The 16,849-nt window shown below is 38.7% G+C and overlaps 1 long non-coding RNA gene, 1 other non-coding gene and 1 pseudogene across 4 annotated transcripts; 1 reads left to right on the top strand and 2 right to left on the bottom strand.

Annotated features, from left to right (window-relative positions):
- Positions 1,758–2,755, top strand: PONPYGV1R-PS1838 (vomeronasal 1 receptor ponPygV1R-ps1838 pseudogene; annotated as a pseudogene).
- Positions 11,897–16,611, bottom strand: LOC129060166 (uncharacterized). 3 transcript variants are annotated; one of them, XR_008526646.2, is made up of 3 exons: positions 15,326–16,611; positions 12,583–12,770; positions 11,897–12,225 (listed from the first exon to the last, which is right to left on the bottom strand). It is a non-coding gene; the product is annotated as an uncharacterized LOC129060166 (long non-coding RNA). The 3 variants fall into 3 exon arrangements; XR_008526648.2 differs by having other exon boundaries at positions 11,897–12,222; XR_008526647.2 differs by having other exon boundaries at positions 12,583–12,725.
- Positions 15,542–15,635, bottom strand: TRNAI-UAU (transfer RNA isoleucine (anticodon UAU)). Its single transcript has 2 exons — positions 15,598–15,635; positions 15,542–15,577 (listed from the first exon to the last, which is right to left on the bottom strand). It is a non-coding gene; the product is annotated as a tRNA-Ile (tRNA).
- Positions 16,612–16,849: the final 238 nt, after the last annotated feature.

Raw genomic sequence — 16,849 nt, 5'->3', positions numbered from 1 at the left:
TTTCAAAAACTCATTCTGACTATAACATAGGAGAATAAACAGAAAAGGAGATACCATTTATAAAGTGGTTATACAAATCACAATGTGAGTTATTAGAGTGGTTTGACCTACAGGATGGGGCATTTCTAATTGAGAAATTTGCTAGGTTTGACAACAGTCAGAAGATAGAATCAGTAAGACATGTGTCTTTGCCTGGAGTCCATAGAACCAGAGCCTGAGATGGGGACTCTTTCTGATGATTTATTGGAGGAGTGCTTTTTTGAATGAAACCCTTAGAGTTTCTCCATCAACTTAGCTGGTAGCCACTGTCCCCAGCAGCCACTAGAAGCCTGGACAAAAGAGCACCAGCAGGTGATCCACCTGCATGGGTCCCTTTCGGCAGCCTTCCTGTCAGGAGTCAGATTGCAGGCATGGCTTCAATGACACAACCACAATGTGAAAGTGTAAGAAGTTTTGGTTCTTATACCTCTGAGGGATACATGGTACACCTGGAGGCCACACACACAAAGATCAGGGAGCAAAGGAAGGGAGAGAGAGAAATGTACCTGTGGACCAATGCCTTTATTGGGTCCAGGGTGTTACCTCAACAGATTTTTTTTTTTTTGGAGAGTTTTAATTGATGGGTTTAAAGCAGGTAGGAAAGAATTCCAGGAGATGAAGTCATAGTGACTGAAAGGTGGTCACTGGGCATATCTGTACAGTCTATGCGAGGTGTGAGGGTCAGTGGTGCCAGTGAAACAGGCTGCATTTAGCTGTCCCATCGGGAGGTGGTCACCGGGCAGCAGTTGTATAAAGCAGATATCTGGAGAAACCACACTGAGGAACTGGGCATGGGGAGGGGATAGATAGAGCTGGAAACTGTGTCAAGGGTGACTAAACCCTGCTAGTATAAGAAGGTCTAACTTATATTTTAAATGGATGGCAAGGCAACATAAAATTATAAGGATTCACTACAAGTGTTCTCAGGAGAAGTGGAGAGTAAAACAGGATAGGCAGGAGAAAAAATAATTAGCTTCCATCTGATCCCATCCACATGGGAGATGGGAGGACAAATGTTACCACGGAGTTAGTCCCACCTTCAGGCAAGGGACTGGACTTTTCTACTCCCCTACTTCTGTGTTAGTTATTGGCCAAGGTCTACCCAAGAGGTTTGGGGAGAAGAGTAAGCCACATGGCCTTTCCTGTGAAACTCCTCTCATTTGGCCAAGTACAATTCTTTGGAGAAGCTGTGATTCTTGGTTTGCTCCTCATTTGAGGGATGACTGTCTTCAGGCTGGTGAAGAGGATCTAGGTGGGGCAGAAATGCAGTCCACTAGAGCAAGGTAATTTATCAAATGTACGTAATGAAAGGGAGGCGACATGGAAGATGATACCCAGGATCATGGCTTAGAAATGGACAAAGTGATGTTGCCCTTTGCTTAGCTCTTGTCTGGGAAAAAGTTGTGTAAATTTTAGACATGAGGAATACATAGAAGGATCTCTTGGAAAGGCAGGTGAATGTGTACGAGTATGGAGTTTATGTTTAAATTGTAGTTATCTCTGTATCAATGGCAGCAAGAAGAAAAGAAGAAAGAGATCAAAAAATGAGATGAGGGGTTTGCTAGGACAGAATCATGTACACCTATATATTTCATGATTGAAACTGTTCTTTTCACTGAAATTAACACAGAGAAAAGCCACAGACCTGAAATACGTCATCTTTATTTATTTGTGTTTCTCAAAAGGTTTTTTTCTGGCTCTGTCCATGATGTCAGAAGATGATTTAGAGTAACCTCATCCAGGGAATAGTCTTCCTTTTCCTTACTGGACCTGGATTTGTGGGAAACCTCCTTATATTTGTAAGACATGTATATACTTTTGTCATGGGTTCTGAGAAAAAACACGTAGAACTTATCCTTCTTCATTTGGTTTTCTCAAATGTAATCATTGTTTATAGTATAAGTAGCAGAAATATAACTGCAGTTTTTAATTTCGGAAACTTCCTAGGTAATGTTGGTTGTAAAACTTCAATTTATTTAGGCAGGGTCGCTTGGGGCCTTTCCATCTGCACCACCTGTCTCCTCAGCATGGTCCAGGCCATCACCATCAGTCCCAGGACCACCTTGTGGAGAAAGCTCAAACTACGGACTGCATGGCAAGTTCTTCCTTATCTCTTCCTCTTTTGGATCTTTAATGTTCTGATAAGCTCCAACTTGCTCTACTACATTAGAGCAGTTAATAGCATGAATAGGTCTGAAATTAGACCACATATTAGTTATTGCTATATGCTACCATCTAAGCAAATAGTTAGGTGGTTTTTCTCACTCTTATAGCTCTTCGGGATATCATCTTTCAGAGTCTCATGGGCTGGAGCAGTGGGTACATGGCTTATCATCTGTATAAATATCACAAGTGTGTCTCCTACCTTCAGAGCTCCAGGTTTGCAAATAATTCCAGCCCAGAGGTCAGAACTACTTAAAGTACTTTCATTCTCATGACCTGTTTCCTTTTCTTTTATTGGGCTGATTTTATTTTCTCCTTCTACATAGGTTCCATCTTGACAAATGATTCTGCTGTATTAATTATTAAACCATTTCTAATGTTTGGTTATGCCAGTCTCAGCCCCTTTGTGCTGATCAGCAGAGATGTCTGCATTGCTAAATGCTGGAGTGCTCACCTAGGAAACTGGGGGAAATTACTTTCTGCAATGATTCCTCCAGGAACTAAGGGTGTATACTTTAGGGATTGCTTTTGTCTGCGTATGTCAGAGTATTAACTTAATCAAGGTTTTAAAAATAGATTTACTTTTTATTTTAAGAAGAATCCTGGTACTAGGCAATCTAAGGCTTGTTCAGGGGTTCCAGGAAATTGTAAAGACAGATTCTTTCTGGCCTCCCATTCCGTCATTCCTGTCATATGGCTTTTATCTTCTGGCTGGCACAATTATTGCTCAGTTATTTAAACAGCATTCTAAGTACAGAGAAAAAGGGTGAAGTAACAAAGAAAAAGAGATTATAAAGAGGGACTACAAACATACATAATTTAGGAAAACAAAACTTTTGCAGACATCCCCGTAAAATATTTGAATAGATTGGTAAAATTATATTACTTGGCCATCTCTAAATGCAAAGTTGACTAGGGAATATTACTTTTACTGGGACACATTCCTTTCCGCAAGATAATTTAATCAGGTAACTAGCTGTTTACATGGAGAATTATGTGATGGATAACTCTCATTTGATCAGTCACTTCAGAATGAATAAGACTTTGAGAGAAAATACAAGGGTAAAGACTGTTCTCCATCTGTGTTCCTGGAATACAAAAACCTGTCCTCAAAAGCTTTTCTTTATCTGAGTTCTGTCTAAAAAAAAAAAAAAAAAAAAAAAAAAAAAAAAAAAAAAAAAAAATCTAAATTTTCTGGCAGAGTGACTGATCTATCATGATACTGAATTAATTATTTAGTCATTAATACGGACTCAAGTTAGACACGAAGGATAAGGAAATGAAGCTTAGCTGCAATAAATACTTACATCAAAAGCCATGATGAAGGTGTGTGTAGACAGGAAGGTATGAGGTGAGTTGGGGAATGTTGCTTGAGTTGAGACAGGAGCAAGTGAAGTATTGCCATGGACTTGAATCCTCAGGGCTGAGCAGGCATTGTGAAGTTATGGTTTTCTACTACTTCTACAGGGTACTACTTCTTTTGGCACAGTTGGGGTAGACCTGGGGTTTCTGGGCACTGTGCTCTCTGGACATTGAAGGAATGTCAGTATCAGATGGAAATTACTGACTTTAGGCCAGTATCTCAGTGCTCATAAAACATTCCCAGCCAACTTTCTTTAGTCAGAGCACTATAGCAATAATAAATGACCCTGCATTTTATTAGTTTAATTTTCAATCTCTTAGGACAATAATTTCCTTGAGGAAAGGACAGTTGTTCCACAATGATATGACATTGCTTCTAATGACACTATGATTAATTCTTCATAAATTAGGGCAAAGATAGGTGTGACCCTTGGCATGAAGCATATCATGAACTTGTGGCAGAAAACAACCATAAGAAAAGACATAAATGCAGACTCTTTCATCTTTATGAATCAAGATAATGCTGACAGGAAAGAAAATACACAAAAGGTCCCACTTTTGTTTCTGTATATGAAGAATAGTGTAATTCTGCACTGTTCCTCTTTGTGTTAAACTCAAACTGCAACCTTAGGAAAATTTCAATATAATAATACATGTGCCCTGATCATTTACAAAAAAAATTTTAAAAATAATATTCTTTAAGTTCATTACTAAATTTTACCCACTATTACTTTTAGTCTATAAAATTAAAGGCCTGTCAGTTGAAGAAGGCTAAAAACATATTTATTCCTTTTTTCCCCTCATAATCCACATTAAAATGGTAGTAATGGAACTAAAAAGCAATCAACAGTAAAAGGTAAGGATAATGGAGTAGCAGTAGGGTAGGTAAGATATTTCAGTAATTCTTTTGAAAACAGAGAGCAGGTGCATCTAATAGAGTGAGATGGAAAACATAGCAGCAATCTGAAGTGTGAGAATAAGAGAGTACTGATAAGCGGAAAGCGTGTAGTCACATCTCAATGCCTGTGGAGGCTCAGGAATTGCAATGTAAGCAATGATAGACAGTCAAATGAACAATTATGAGTCATTGAGGGAATTCCCTACTTATTCTCCAGATTGGTAGGGAAGCCTGCATTAGATGCTTATTTCAGGATTCTATGAAAACAATAAGAATTAGTATTTCTGTGCTTGCAAGGAGATGGATTATATCCTGTTTACCATCCTCTATATTGTGCTCACCAAAATTTTGGGTTAAATTAAATGAAATTCTTTTACAAGTTTAGATATTTCTTGATGTTTTGTGGAATAAATACTGTAGACAATCCCCAAATTGAAACAGCCTAATTTTGGATAAAAATGTAAGTTTTTTTGCATACTTTTTTGGCTTTGTATAGAAGAGATAATCCTTAGGACCCACAAAAGAAGTAAAATCAGAAAGTTTGGAAGAAAATGAGGGCAAAAGACAAGTGTTACCCTGAAGGTTTCTACCTAACACTGTAGTCCCATGAAGTCTGTGTTTTGGGAACTACATAGTGTATAGTCGAATGAAGATAAATTAGGGAACACTAAAGAAAGAGAATTTAAAAGGGGAATCCCACAAAAATCTGCAACTTCAAAGGGATATTATTGTAGAATAAGAATGAATAAAGATAACCTATTGTACAGAAGGGGATATAAAGGAAACTTTATCTTGACTCATTTGCTTGTTTGAGAAGAAAAATCTCCCCCCTAAGTTTTTGTATGCATAAGCTAGCTATTACAGGCTGAATTGTGTTCCCCAAAATTCACATGTTGAAGTCCTAATGCCCAGTACCTCAGAATGTGACTATACTTGGAGATAGGTAGGGTCTTTAAAGAGATAATTAAGGGCTGGATGCGGTGCTTCATGCCTGTAATCCCAGCACTTTGGGAGGCTGAGGCGGGAGGATCATCTTAGGTCAGGAGTTCAAGACCATCCTGGCCAACATGGTGAAACCCCATCTCTACTAAAACACACAAAAAATTACCTGGGCATGGTGTGGGGGCCTGCAATCCCAGATACTTGGGAGGCTGAGGCAGGAAAATTGCTTGAACCCGGGAGGCGGAGGTTGCAGTGAGCAGAGATCATACCACTGCACTACAGCCTGGGTGACACAGTAAGACTTTGACTCAGAAAAAAAAAAAATAGTAATTAAGGCAAAATGAGGTTATTAAGGTGGGCTCTAATCCAATATAAATGATGTCCCCTTATAAAAGAGATTATGACACAGACACCCAAAGAGGGAAAACCACATGAAGATACAGGAAGGAGGGGACAACCATCCATAAATCAGAGAGACGCTTGAAAAGAAACCAATCCTGATCCCAGACTTCTAGCCTCCAGAATTGTGAGAAAATAATTTCTATTGTTTAAGCCACCCAGACTGTGGTACTTTGTTATGGCAACCCTAGTAAACCAATACACTGGCCTTAATCGGATTTCATGATTTTTGTTTTTTATTTTAAATTTTGTTTTATTTTTATTTTTTGTATGGTGTACAATACCTTAAGCAAAGGAAATCCTTTCTGAAGCATGAAACTTCAACCCAGGTATTAGAGAATTTCCACAGATATAGTGCAATGGTAGATGCTCACATTCAAAAATTCAAAATACACAAGGAAATAGAGAAGCCAGAGTAAAAGTGAAGAGAAAGAGTGTCAATAGGAAATCCATAAATATTCATATATTTATGCATTTAGAATACAAAATATTTATATTAAATATGGAAAAGCTCGCTGGGCACATTGGCTTATGCCTGTAATCCCAGCACTTTGGGAGGCCAAGGCGGACAGATCACCTGAGGTCAGGAGTTAGAAATCAGCCTGGCCAACACGGTGAAAGCCCTTCTCTACTAAAACACACAAAAACGATCTGGGTGTGGTGGCAGACACTTGTAATCCCAGCTACTCAGGAGGCTGAGGCAGAAGAATCACTTGAACCCAGAAGGCGGAGCTTGCAGTGAGCCGAGATCACGCCACTGCACTCCAGCCTGGGCGACAGAGTGAGACTCTGTCTCAAACAAACAAACATATATATACATATATATGTACACACACATATATGTATATATACACATATATACGCACATATATATACACATACACACACACACACACACACATATATATATGGAAAAGCCACAAAGACCTAATTAAAAAAAAACTACAGGCTAATATTCTTCATGAAGATAAGTGCAGTAACCATCAACTGAACATTAACAAAATCCAGAAATATATAAAAAGTATTATACACCACGATTAAGTGGAACATGTTTAAGTGGAATTTATTCCAGGAATGTAAAGTTGGTTTAATATCTGAAAATAAAGCACCATATTAATAGAAAGCTAAAAAAAATCACTGATCATCTCAACAGATACAAAGCACTTAGCAAAATCCAATCTCTATTCCTTGTAAAAAATCTCATTAAACTTGGAATATAAGGAAATTCTATAACCTAATAAAGGGCTTGTATGAAAAACCTGAAGTTAATGTCATACTTAATAATAAGAGACTGAATGCTTTCTCCCTAAGATTGAGAACAAATCAAGTATGTCTCCTCTTGCCACTTTTGTTCACTATGCACTGTATATTCTAGCTTGTACAATCAGGAGAGAAAAAGAAATGAAAGCATACATACTTGAGAGAAAGAAATTAAGTCAACTATATTCACAGATGACATGATCCCATATGCCAAAAATTTCAGGAAATACACACATACACACACACACTCACACATGCACACACACACATACATTGAACAAATAAAATAGTTTTAGCAAGGTTGAAAGATACAAGATCAATATCTAAAAATCAACTGTATTTCTATATACTATCAATGAACAACCTAAAAATGAAATTAAGATAACAATTCTATTCACAATAGCATTAAAAAGAATATAATTCTTAAGAATGAATATAACAAAATATGTATAAAGCCCTTTGCTGAAAACTATAAAATATGGCTGAGAGAAATTATGAAAGATCTAAATAAATGAAGAGGTAGTCCATGTTCATGGAACATGAACACAGATTAAAGGACTCAGTATGACCCATATTGTTAAGGTGGCAATTCTCCTTAAATTATCCTATAGATTCAATGCAATTCTTATAGAAATCCTGCAAAAACTGGCAAGTGTATCTTAAAATTTACTTAAAACTGTGGAGGATCCAGAAGAGTAGAAGCAGCTTGCAAAAAGAAGAACAAAAGCTAAGAACTTAAACTTCCAGGTTTTAAAATGGAAGGTCATCTGCTGAGGGAATCAAGACAGTATAGTCCTAGCATAAAGGTAGATAAATGGAACAGAATTGAGAGTCTAGAAGTAAACTCTTACCTTTGTGTTCCATTCATTTTCAACAAAGTTGCCAAGGCAGTTGGGAAAAAACAAAACAAAATAAAAACAGTTGTTTTGTTTTGTTTTGTTTTAACGAACACTGCTGGGATAATTGGATATTCACATGCAACAACAGCAACAAAAAAGATAAATTTAGACCCTTAACTCACACCACATAAAACATTAACTCAAAATGGATAGAAGACCTAACTATAAGAGTTTATGAAACATTTAGAAGAAAGAATAGGAGAAAATCATCATGATGTTAAATTAGGCAGAAAGGTCTTAGATATATACTAAAATCACAATTCATAAAAAAACAAAAATTGATAAATTGGACTTCATCAAAATTAAAACCATTTGCACTTTTAAAAGCACCATTAAGAAAATGAAAAGCCATGCCACAGACTAAAGGAAAACATTTAAAAATCATATATCTGATAAAGAACTTGCATCCTGAACATATAGGGAACTCTTATAACTCAATAAGAAAAACGCTAAATTTAAAACTGGGAAAAATATTCTAATAGCTCACCAAAGAAGACATACGAATGGGTATTAAGCACATAAAAAAAAAATCTCAACATCATTAGTCATTAGGGCAATGCAGTTCACAACCACAATGAGTACCACTTCATACCCACCTGCATGGCTATTTTTTAAAAAACACAAGACAGACAATAACAAGGTTGGTGAGAATGTGGAAAACCTGGAACCCTCATCTAGTGCTTGTGGAAATGTAAAATGGAGCAGCCTATTTGGAAAGCAGTTCCTTTAAGATAATCATAAATTTATCATATGACTCTGCAATTCTATTCCCAGGTATCCAAGAGAAATGAAAACATGTCATACAAAAATTTGTATGCAAATGTTCATAGCAATATTATTCATATAAGCCAAAATATGGATGGATGCAATCCAAATGTCCATCAACTGGTAAATGGATAGGTAAAAGGGGTATATCCATATAATGAAATACTGCCTAGCAATAAAAAGTAACAAATTACTAATACCTGCTACAACATTGACGAACTTCAAAAACATTATGTTAAGTGAAAGAGTCCAGATGCAAAAGACCACATATTACTTATTTCATTTACACAAAATGTCCAGAAAATGCAAATCTATAGAGACAGAAAGTAGATTAAAGCTTGCCTGGGGTTGGAGGTAAAATTGACTGTAAATGGGCATGAAGGACAGATTGGAAATCTCTCTTTTGGGGAGATGTAAGTGTTCTAAAACTGACTCATAATGATAATTGCACAACTCTGTAAGTTTACTAAAAATCATTAAATTGTACAGTTAAAATTAGTGAATTTTATGGTATGTAAATTATACCTCAATGAAGCTGTTAACAAAATAAGGAGTAGTCAGTAAAGGCCTCTCTAAAGAGGCGACAGTTGAGCTATGACTCAAATGATTAAAAAATTCTGACATGTTAGCACCACCTTTGTAATAGGATAAGGCTTGAAAGCACAGGGGATACCAACACTAAAGGGCCTGAGGCAGGAATGAGCTTGGGGTGTTAGAAAAACAGAAAGAAGGAATGTATGGTGGTGACAAACCTAGGGAGAAAAGAATGGCAGAAGATAACCTCAGATTGGGCGTGGTGTCTCATGCCTGTAATTCCAGCACTTTGAGAGGCTGAGGCAGGAGGATCACTGGAGGCCATGAGTTCAAGATCAGCCTAGGTAACAAAGCAAGACTCCGCCTCTCTGTGGCACAGCTCTGTAGTCCTAGCCATTGGGGAGGCTGAGGCAGGAGGATCATGGGAGCCCAGGAGTTGGGGGTTATAGTGAACTATGATTGTGCCCCTGAACTCCAACCTGGGTGGCAGAGTGAGACCTTGCCTCTGGGGAAAAAGAAAAAAAAAAGATAACCTCAGTGAAGAAAGTAGGAATGACAGAATTTAGTGAACAATTGAATGTAAAGGAAGAGGGCTGTGGAAGGTCTAAGTTTCCATCTTCAGTGGTAGGACTGTGGTAATTTACTGAGGAAATGAATAGTGGAGAAGAGCAGGTTTCAGGGAGAATATTATAGGTAAAGTTTAGACATATTAATTTTGAAATACATGTATGTGATGGTTCATTTTACACTTCAACTTGGCTGGGATATGGTACCCAGACATTTGGTTAAATGCTAGTCTAGATGTTGCTGTGAAGACATGTTTTAGATGAGATTAACATTTGAATTAGTACACTTTAAGTAAAGCAGATTACCTTCTATAACATGGGCGGGCTTCATCTAATCAGTTGAAGGCCTTACGAGAAAGAGACCTGAGTTTCCCGAGGAAGAGGGAATTCTGCTTCCAGGATGCCTCCAGGCTCAAGCTGCAACATTAACGCTTTCCTGAGTCTTCAGTCTGCTGGCCTACCCTGCAGATTTTGTACTTGCCAGCTCCCACAATCATGTGAGCCACTATCTTGAAATAAATGCCAATCTATCTATTTATCTACCTATCTCTCTATACGTATATATAAAATCTCCAGTTGGTTCTGTTTCTCTGGAAAACCCTTAGTAATACAATGTGGAATGTGCAAGTGAAGATATCAAGAAGTGAGTCAGAAATAAGAATTTGGAGCACAGGAAGATGACTCTCCTGAATATTGGTATAGAATGTAACTTAAACAATGAATATTATGTAATATAGATTCATGATTCTTAATCTTGTGCAGTGGTTTACATACATAAAAGAAATACACAAAATTTTAGCAAGTTACATATCTCTGAAATTCATCAGTATAGATTTAATTTAGCTTAAGATGAAAAAGCAGACCAATGACTGAATCTTGGGGGAAAACTCATATTTACAAAGGAAAGGGGAGAGCTGAAAGAACTGGAGAATTGGAGATACCAAGAAGTAAAATCTCACCTACAAAAGATTAGTCAACCATCAAACACAGTTGAGTACAATTTGGAAAAAAAGTCTAAATATGTCTTGGTGAGGATGTCATCTCAGTAGCCTTAACAAAGCAGTTTGGTAAAATGGTGGGTGGATGCCAGATTGCAGTGGGTTGAAGACTGTAAGGAAAGGAAAGGCATTCACTCAGGTTTCTCTTTCTGGAAGTACATGTTGAAGGGAAGGAGTAAAAAAGAGCAGTCTCTTGAGGGTAGCCATGTAGATCTTTGGATCATGCAAAGTGTGAGTGTGTATGTCCATTTAAAGATGACAGACTGTCTGTTTATACATATTTTATTTTAAGGTTAAGTCATCATGGGGCGTTGGCATTTGGAGGTGCAGATGAAAAGTTTAGTCTTTAATGAGCAGAGAGACATCTCTAAAAAATCAGGCAAGCAATAAAGCTGGTAACCGATGCTGATGAATTATAAATGTATGTAAAGAAGGGGGAAATAATGTAAATCAGAGGAGGTTCTAGATTCTTTGTGAAGTAAAAGGTAAGATTATCTGCTGAGAATGAAGCATTACCATGCAGTTTGGCTATTAAAGAGATGGGGAAATTATGCAAAAACAGCCCTGGGTGGATGAGGAAGTTGTTAGGCCTAAGGTTACCCATAGGCTTTGAGGTTACAGACCACAATCTTGCAAAAGACATGAAATTTGCTTGCTTCCCTTTTATTCTCCAGAAAGGGTAGGGTAAATATTGATGGGAAAATATGGATAAAGTGATATTGGTGTGTTGGAAACTTGATCCCCAGTGGGGCAGTATTGGAAAGTGGGACCTTTAAAAAGTGTTTAAATTATGAGGGCTCCACCCTCATGAGTGGATTAATGCCATTATTTTAGGACTGAGTTTCTTGTAAAATGAAGAGTTCTGCCCCCTCTTGTTCTCTCCCCTGCCCCCCACAACCCACTCTTTGACCTTCTGCCATAACGTGAGGCAACAAGAAGTCTCTCGCCAGATGCTAGTCCCTTGATTTTGAACTTCCCTGCTTCCAAGACCATGAGCCAATAAATTTATGTTCATTATAAACTTCCCAGTCTTAGGTATTTTGTTATAGCAGCACAAAATGAACTAAAACAGATGCTTTTCATATTCTCTGTTCTATTCCTAATGAGTTTGTGATCATGCCTGAATAACTGAATTGTGAACTCCTATTAAGATGTCTATAATAGTTCAACAAAGACAGGGTGAAAGAATCAACAATTACTGCATAACAAACTATCTTCAAAACTCAAGGTCACATAACAATAAGCATTTATTTCATACAGGCTTATTGGAGAAGTCAGCTGGTCTAGGCTGGGCTCAGCTGGATGGATCTTCTTCAATCTGTAGGCAGCAGAGGCAGCCAGACAACATTTTTTTTTGTCTCTCATCCTCCTCTTCAGACCGGTGGGTGACCTGGGGTCTGCTTTTCTTATGACAATAGCAGAGGTACAAGAAGGCAAGTGGAAATAGGCAAAGCCTTTTAAGGCCCAGGCTGGGAATAAGCACACCATCACTTCTACCCCATTCCATTGGCCAAGCAAGTTGAGTGGCCAAGTCTAAGTCAAGGGACTTGTTTTTTAGTTATCTATTGCTGTATAACAAACCATCTCAAACACAGTGGCTTAAAATACTATGCCCAAATGTAGTAACTTGAAGCAACTGTGATTATTTATTAGCTTATGATTTTACAGTTTTGACAGAGAATGACAGAGAGAGCTTATCTCTACACTATGTGGCATCTGCTAGAGTTGTTAAGGTATGAGATGGCTTTTTCACTCACAGGTTTGATGTCTTAGAATAGTTGGAGTAGTTGAGGGTTTGCAAGGAATATCTCTCCATGTCTTTCCATGTGGTTAGCTTGAGCCTCTGCACACCATCACAGTCTCTAGGTATTTGAACTTCTTACATGGGAGCTGGCTTCTCCTTAAAGGTAAAAGTGGAAGCTGATATGTTTTCTTACTGCCTGGGCTGAGAAATCACAAAATGTTATTTTTACTGCATTCCATTGCTCAAAGTAGTTACAAACCCAAACCAAATTCAAGGTGAAGGGAAACAGACTCTACTTCTAGCTGAGGAGGTGCCAAGCTCACATTGCAGAAGGGAATGAGGGATACTGTTTCAGTCATTTTCAGGAATCCAGTCTACCACAAGTGAAGACGAACTCTCCACCCACAAAAAGGGTGTGGATATAGAGAAGGAGCAATAATTTAATCAACTGTGCTGTATAATACGAAGGTGTATGTTAAAATGATTTTAAATGATTCTAGAGTCAGTCCCTTGCCCTGGTATCACAATCTGGAGGATTGTCATTTAACATAATAAACAAAACCACACTGCTGAAGTGGCCACCAAAAGTACTTCAGTTTTCTTTATTTTTGATAAACACCAGAGGCTGTCATAATTAGTATAATGGAATATTGGATACTGGTTTTCTTTGATGAAATTTGTCCTTGTTAATTAGTTAATTAATATATTAGAAACAAAGATCCCATGGGGTGAAGGGAAAAAACATTAGAAATATAGTCTCCCTAGGTAAATTAGTGGTTCCCAAAATGAATTAAATATTTAAGAGATACTGTTCAAAGGGAATAAAAATTAAATGAGCTCTAGCCTTTAACTTGAGGGATGGTGCCCTAGGCTGGAGATTTCAGTATTTCTGTGTCCTGCTGTGTCCAGAGGTTTTCTTCTTAGAGATGTTTGGCTGAATCCTCACTCTGAAATATTGTTGCATTTGCCTCAAGCAAAGCTTTCATGAAAGGTAGTTTTGGAGTTAGTAAAACAACAATGACAACATCAAAAACAAATGACAAAACCGTGGGAACTTCATTGAGCTTAGAGAACAGGTTTTATGACTGTTTTTTGCTTGCTTTCTAATAAATGACTATATATGTACAAAATTTTGTTGAAGATCTGCTATCACTATAACTCGTTGGTATGTTGTAGCTAACTATCCCTTTCTTTATACTATAAAGTAAGGTATAGTATAAAGTACTATAAAGTAAGCTGCCTACAGACATCTACCAAAAGCACCCAAAGTTGTGTATCACAAAACTGGCTTAAGACAGTTCACAAAAATTCTTTATGGCAAAGGTCACCATTTTTTAAACACTGTCTGCAGATACTCAATAATACCTTCAACTGATCAGGAACAGAGGTAAAATAATTGAATTAAGGTGCTAAATCTATTCAGAAAAAATATCCAGAAGTTAATATAAGACAAAAAAAAAGATATTAGTACTCTTTCAAACTAATACTAGAGCATTGTCTAACAAGCCCACTGAAGGGCCAAGTAATCCTCTGAGTTAATGCAACTTTTGGACGTCACTATTTACTAATGATTAGAAAATAGATTACAAGGTTAAATGTCATTATGTAGAAGATTAAGTTTTGAATGATTTTTACCCAGTAAAGATGCAACTAGTTTCTGTCTTTTAGATAAAAATAACCCCAAGGCCATAGTTTTCACTGCCCCGTAGGACATTAGCTAGTTTTTTACTTAAACTTGCAATCTCATGTCAGCATTATTTTTCCCCCACTGACTATATACCTTTACCAGCCTTTTCTATTGCCATTGCAATCAGTTTACCATACTCCTCCTTTTCTCATTAGTGACTTAAATAAATATTTGATGATGAGTTACTATATATATATTTGAAGATTATGCTTTGATAGCTTTTAAGGTACTCCAGTGGCTTAGCAAGAACTACAAAGTGAGAAGGTGTTCACTTTATTATCATCTGGTGCATTCCTGAATGGGACCTCCCTAACCTTTCTCAGGAGATACTCTGTGAGTGGACAATGTCCAGATCCATGCAAGACCCATTTAGGAATACAGACCTCAAGAGAGAGTTATCTGTGCTCAGCTTAATTCCACTCAACTCCGTGTCCCAAGTGGGACACATGTGCTTTCAGGTTTGTGGCAATCTTTATAGCTAGGAAAACAACTCCCAATTACTCAGTTCAATTCCCTCTCTTGGTGAAGAGTTGGGAAGCATATGATAAAAGCTATGTCCAGGCAAACTGCAGGTGTCATAGGGAGAGGAAGCATATTTTAAAGTCAAAATCCCTATCTACTTCCTACCCACCTCAGCCACAACAATATGCTTATTCTTGTAATGCTGTTCTAAAGATTTCAGGCTTCTGGGTCTATTATCACTCATCCTTTTCCAAGTCCAGGTAGTTGAATGCCTGAGGACACCAGGTGCTGTTTCTCAGTTGATAAAAGCTGCTAGATCTTCTATGACTGTTGATTTTTATCAGGGTAAAATTAAGTGGGGGAAAAATACTGGAGGGGACACTGTCGCAGAAATCAGTCCCCCCACACCCCTCCCAATCAGAGCTTTAATCAGACAGGAACCTTTTACTATTTCCCACTTTTGAGTTTCCTTAAATGGAGTTCAATGCTTATCACCTGATGGGAGTTTCTTAGCACTAAGTATGTGCCAGGGGCTCCCCGAGAAACGATGATCGATGATCCTAAGAGCAAAGTGGAAAGAAGGATGTAAAGAGATGATGGTCTTTACCTGAGATCGACATGCAGGACAAAGTGGAGATAGACGGTAGCTAACTCACTGTGGCGCAACGGATTTTGTTGGTAATTGGCGTTGCTTGGTTCTAAAAGGGCTAAGGAAACCAATAGCAATAAACTGTGTACACAATTCCAAACACGTTAAAGACGGTGAAGTCGGATTACAGGGGGAAAGGCACTTCAAGTGATGCTATTTTGGGTTGGAAAACAATGCTCCAGGTGAGGCTCGAACTCACAACCTCGGCATCACTCGCACACATACTGCCATATAAGTACCGCGCGCTAACCGATTGCGCCACTGGAGCACCCAGCTCCTACTTCCGGTCACTCGTTACACTGCCTACACAGGAACATCCGGCGTGTTTGCTCTGGTCGTCACAGCACCGGTTCCTCGGGCGCGCGCCCTGAGTCCCGGGGCCGCCTCTCCCCCGGACGCGTGCGAAGGCGGACTGGGTTCCGCTGCTGTCTCCACGAGAGCCACCGGTCCTGAAAGAGCGGAGCATGCTTTGTTTGCGGAAACGAAAGCGAATACTTCTTTCCAAGGAGACTTGGGAAAGGGCGGACGCTCCTACTGCCTCAGGCTTCCCTGGAGGACCTTCTAGTGGCCGCCGTGTGGGCGGGCTAGCGTCCCGCTGCTGCGCTGGTTCCGGAGCCCTTCCCTTGCCTCTCCCAGGGTCCTTCTCCCAGCGTCGGAGGAAGGCCCGCCGTCTGCGAGTGGAGTGCGGGTGGTGGGAATCCCTGGGAGGATTACGAAATCCTTCAAGTGGGATTTACCAAAAGCGTTCCTTTCCGCTCGCTTCCGTTCCCGCTTAACAAACGTGTTGGAAACGTGTTGCTACTGAAAGGAAGTGGCGCTGGGCTGCATTTTCTGTGGCTGGTCTGCGAGAAACAGCCCTGGAATAGGGCCTCTATTTCTTCCTTGGAGCATCCCTCCCCGGGACCTGGGAGTTGAAACTCTCTAGGCTAAAGCAACTGAAGCAGGCCCAGGACTGGGTCTCTGAAATTCTGAGTGTCTCTACGCTGGGTTAAACTAAGTTTTTCAGAAAATGTCTAACTAGGCTAAAGACCTTGTGCTTCAGAGTGTTTTGAGAGGAGAGTTTGGGGAAAAGGGCTCTCTCTAGAAGGTAAATTTGTATGGGAGATGGGGAGTGTGTGTTTACACGGAGTATCGGGCATCTTTCTTATGGGTGGACATTGTGGATGAGAATGAGAGATTAAGGCAGAATTAGCTGGGCTTTTAATCCCAAACAGTGTTTTAAAAATAAAAACTATATATTTAAGGTGTACAACATGATGTTTTGATACATGTACACAGTGAAATGATTTCTACAGTCAAGCTAATTAACATAATACATCTCTTCACAGTTATTTTGTGTAAGTGGTACATAAAATGTACTCTCCGCAAGTTTCCAATGCACAATGCAGTATTAACTATAGTTATGCTATGCATTACATCTCTAGACTTATTCATCCTACAGAACTGCAACTTTGTATCCTTTGATCAACATCTCAACCATTT

Source organism: Pongo abelii, chromosome 5, assembly GCF_028885655.2.
Source record: "Pongo abelii isolate AG06213 chromosome 5, NHGRI_mPonAbe1-v2.0_pri, whole genome shotgun sequence".
In the NCBI taxonomy this organism is placed as follows: domain Eukaryota; kingdom Metazoa; phylum Chordata; class Mammalia; order Primates; family Hominidae; genus Pongo; species Pongo abelii.
Note: the sequence above shows the minus strand (reverse complement) of the source record. Positions and strands in the feature narration are given on the sequence as shown.